The sequence below is a fragment of the Chelonoidis abingdonii genome, chromosome 2, assembly GCF_003597395.2.
Source record: "Chelonoidis abingdonii isolate Lonesome George chromosome 2, CheloAbing_2.0, whole genome shotgun sequence".
NCBI classification, from domain to species: Eukaryota; Metazoa; Chordata; order Testudines; family Testudinidae; genus Chelonoidis; species Chelonoidis abingdonii.
The window spans coordinates 299,301,832-299,306,721 of NC_133770.1; the positions used below are offsets into that span (position 1 = coordinate 299,301,832).

The 4,890-nt window shown below is 51.8% G+C and overlaps 1 pseudogene; it reads left to right on the top strand.

Moving 5' to 3' along the window:
* LOC116825674 (uncharacterized) overlaps positions 1-4,890 on the top strand; it is an 8,184-nt pseudogene that overhangs the window by 770 nt on the left and 2,524 nt on the right.

The window sequence follows — 4,890 nt, forward strand, 5'->3', positions numbered from 1 at the left end:
GAGGCAGAATAGTCCCTTTATTACTATGGAATCAGGAGCGTTTAAGTCATGGCACGTGTCACCTACATGTGAGAGTAAAGGGATCAGATCATGTGATATATTCGTACGCGTGCTAGATATACACAGCCTAGGAGTCCTACACCAGTTCAAGGGTAGTACGCAGCAGATTATGCATTTAACACTCTATGTCATCTTTACTAGAGTCAGATAGTTAGAGTTCAGGCTGAACTCGCAGCGGAGGTTATCTAGGATAGGTTCGAGGCAGTGAGGCCACAGACCAGTACTCTGGGCATGGCGTGGAATTTCCAGTGTCATACGGCGCACCTCAGATGACTTCTCTGAGTGATGCATAGGTTATCATATCTAGTCTCTATTGAGAGACGGCATCCTCTTCTGTCAAACCTAGCGTGTATCGCGGAGAGCCCAGGATCACCCAGGGCACCCGACGGCGCCTCTAAGTACTAGCGTAGCGGATATCGAGGGTGTGTCTAGTGCTTACGAGGTCGGTGTGCTGGTCTCTGATTAGCAGGCAGGACAGTCACTGCGGACTCGAGTCTCGCCGTTGATGCACAGTTCATGACCGCTCGCGAGACGGTAGTCGGACAGATAGTGTGTACGCGTATCGACTGTGCTCCAAATAGGAACGCAGCCAGCGCTCCAGCGCGCCTAGCAGATGGATCTGGTGCACTCCTGAGGCCAGCAGTAAACCCACGGATCGCGCCCCATTGCCAACATAGAAACCTCACGGCGCAGTGACGGCTCCACCAGTGGACCTCTCGCCGGACAGCACGCACACCAGAGACCGTTGCCGAGCGAGCCGATAGTCTTGCCGCTGCCCGATGATCGCGACGCACAGAGAGTCTGTATCACGACACTATGTGCACGTGTGAAATCCGCTCAAGCAGGACTCACGCATCTGTTGCTGAAGGGGTAGAGATACATCACGATCACGCATGCATGCCGAGTAGTGCGACAGCTGCAAGTGCGAGAGCTCGGAGTTCGGATGCGAGTGCACAGCGCGCTGGCCGCGACAGTAGTGCGCTATTGCTCAGCTACGGGACATGACAGCTCGGACGAGAGCGCCATCGGCACAATGAGGCGCCGACGCGCTGTAGTAGAGACGTACTACACTAGAAACAAGATGCTATGACACTGTGCAGGTACTTGCACTCTGGAGACTATCACAGTGCAGCGCACACGCTAGCACCGAGATGCTGCCTATAACGCACGTCAAAGCTAGAGATCCCGCGAATACCGAGACCAATCAATCAGGGCATTCCCGCACCCGCCAATTTGCGTTATTCACTAACACCAAGGGAATGCAGCCCCTACTACTTTGTCACACACACCGTTCTCAACGGCAGAAGTCGCACTTGACCGATTCTTATCATGGACATTAGGCAAGAAGCGCAGCTGCGCGAGAGCACGGGGAGCCTACATCACATAGAGAAACGGCTCTACAGATCTCATAATCATGAGAGGGACTGGAGATTTAGCTATGATGGATACTACCAGATGGCGCCCTTATCTGTGTCATAGCGATAATTCGCACGGATTGTGAGAGCGGAGTGTACAGAGGAGCCATCGGACATGAAACAGTCGAGTTTTGCCGATTGAGTATACGCTACTCTGTGCAGAGCCATACACTCGTCTGAGTCGCCAATCTAGTCCTCTGCGAATGAGATGGTCACAGCACTGCACGCCACTAGATGGATCGCGCATAGCGCGAGCGCGCAGCGCGCGCATCTCAGTGCATCATTCGGGCTTTTTCTCGATAGCAGAGTCCGTACTGATCTGTTCCCTCCCATCCACTGCTAAATCCCGTCTCCATTGGGCAAAAATGCACCGGCATCCATATCTACCCTATTGCTTTCATATGAAATCGCCCCTAGCTACCTCTCATTTCTATACCAGTCTAATTTTGGAACAATCACCTTGAGCGCAATGACCCAACCAAGCTCTCGAGCCTTCTAGGGGCAAGATGGTGCGTGCAAGCTGATCGATGCAGAGGTGTGCGCACTCGGAGCCAAGGATTTGCACACACTAGGAATGGGCACGACACGCTGTGGCTGCACTCCAGTCACGAGACGCTCCGCGAGCTTTGACCACGTGTCTCGTAAGGCCAACGCACTTCGCAGGTCTTGTATAGCTGATGAAACTTCTGTGATCACTGAGTAAGGGAAGTATGTTCTCACACACGGCTCGGGAATTCCGACTTGTCTGCTTCTAGAATACCGATGAGAGCATAGTACGAGTGACTTGAAAGCAAGAGGGAAGGTTATATGGCTGATGGATGCGCATATGCATGTCAGTATCACCACGGCAAAATAGTAGCCCCATCTCAGGAGCTGCACTTCGGCGGACTGAGAAAGCACGACCAAGAATGGGAGGAGAAACCACCAATCGAAGTGAGTGCTCAAGACTATGCTCCCGCACACAGCAACCACTGCAGCATGTTTGGCAGCGCCCCCATATTATGTCTAAAGTTAGAGAGAGAAGACTACCGACCAACACCCACGCTAGTTTTATGCAGCTGGTACTACAGAGGGATTTTGCGAGAGAGGCGTGGAGCAGCCGCGCTGGCGAAGAAGTGACGTGAGGGTAGTAGGCACTTAGGCTGGACGAGGAGCATGAGCAGGGAGCGAGTAATTTAAGAGGAGGAGAGAGCATGAGTACGTCCACAAAGCCCGGGGCACATTGGGGCGCATGAGAGGAAGTATATCAGCTGAGATCTGGTCGACACGTCGGTGCAGCTGCACGAGGGTGTGGGGTCTGAGAGGGCAGATGTCATGGCGGAGAAAGGCGCAGTGGATGAGGGTGGCGGGCAACTCAGCGGTGTTGGTGGAAGATGGAAATGGTAGTGGCCATGTGCGGTGGACAAACGGGCTGTCCAGTGGAGAGCGGTAGGAACGGCGGACATGGATTGGTAACATAGGGTGCACCTTTGCACCGCTGGCCGCTCACCAAGTAAGCAGTCTACGTATCTGGTGCATCATGAGTGCGGCAGACCCCCTCGAACTTTGCCACGTTCTCCCTAGAGGATGGAAGTGCCCTCCTCTGAGAGGGTGCGTTAGCGTCAGATATTCCAGCTTCAGCTCTTGCACTCATGTAGCAAAGCGGCACAGCAGTATGAGCTAGCACGCATTTCTTAAATTGGAATTTCAGATGAATTACTGCCTGCAGGTCCTTGGGGGCGGCAAAATTACTTAAGACTATCCCTGCGCCCAGCCTTAGGATTGGTAAAGCCTGAGGATTTGAAAAACTTGTAAACAAAGCTAGGTCCTGTGTGTTGATGCAAATATACCTGACTGGACGAGGGGAGAGAAGGGAGACCCTTTGGCTAATGATATGGCAAGGACTCCTCTAGCAAAAGGCCTATGGATATCTGTTACACAAACGAGGATTTGCAGAGTGTTGACCCCACTACAGGGCACGAGAGGAAGGAGCCTTGCCCGCACTTGAGCAGATCCTCAGACGTGCTCGTATCAGGACAAATGGACAGACTCTTAAGGATAGGCGGAGGGGGGACCACTGAGGAACCCGACATTAACCTGTTAAGTTAATTGTGTGTAAACACTCGCGCGGCATGAAGCTCAATTATCATGAAGTAAGCGCATAACTCTGAAGGTTCAATCACGATAATTAACCGACACTCATTTAGGCTTTCAGATAATTAATAATGGCAGGGCAGGGGTGAAAGTAAACTTGTACGCGAAGCTGACCTACACGGATTGACTCGAGCTACGATCACGAGAAAACTACGCTAAACATGACTAAAATGCATACTTCAGGATTTAGATCGGGGTGGAGAGATGCAGCAAGCGACGTGGATAACAAACAGAGCCACGATGACACGAGGAGCCAAGTGAGATATACTGTCCCAGCTCCCTCTCGTGTCCATATCTCAAAATCTCAGGCGAGGTCAAATTCGGATTTATCTCAGCACACTTACAGACAACTAGACACTCAGTGTAGAGAGTTGAGCTCTATTGAGATCTCTTCCTGATGTATAAGGACCCCTATTTGTACGGTCTATCACCTAGCTCATGCTAATCACCAACACAGGAAAATACCCTCCCTGCGATAAGCATACATCTACATGGAGTCTGTTACGACACGGCACCACCTTCTGCCACCGCTCTACTGGAACGTGCAGATGAGGTAATCACTACTTGTGGCTAAAACTTCGCGCACAGTACAACTAGGTAGACATATTAACTGACATATGGAAAATTGGGCAACATAGGGATGAAGGACATGGACTCAACACATAACGCTCAACCAGTCCTTAACCTACACAGCATGTGAACTATGATTGAGCACTCACTCCTATATATTTGGCTGATGCGATAAGTAATTCAAATCGAGCTGTGCAACACCAACGGACGACCGCACGTCGAAGCCAGCTCCCGCATTGTCTCCTAACTCTGTTAGAAAGCAAGAGGAGGCATGCCGTTACACTACAAGACGGTTCCAGGATATCTTATGATGCCCTCCCTGAAAGGGACATTGAGTTTGTGCACAAAAAGCACCGGATATACCGGGCAACCATAGGGATAGAGGCACGCTGAGGGTAAGGCGTGTACAGTCATGCAGTTAGAAATTCACTCGCCTGCGCTATGGAGAGACCGAGCATCGATAATCTGGGTTGTGCCTACATATCACGAGGACCTTCGAGGCCCATAATTCACCTGCAGGCGCACTGTTGTCCGGCTCCTGAGCGGTCGAACGCGCGAGAACATGCGTGCTACCTCCTGGAAGCAGCAACACGCTGGAACCTGGTAACACCCGTGCTGCATGCACATAGGCAGGCTCATCTCGGCGACGGAGCGGTACGAGATACGTGCGACGAGGGGAGAAATATGAGACCTACCACAGCAAGCCAGCAAA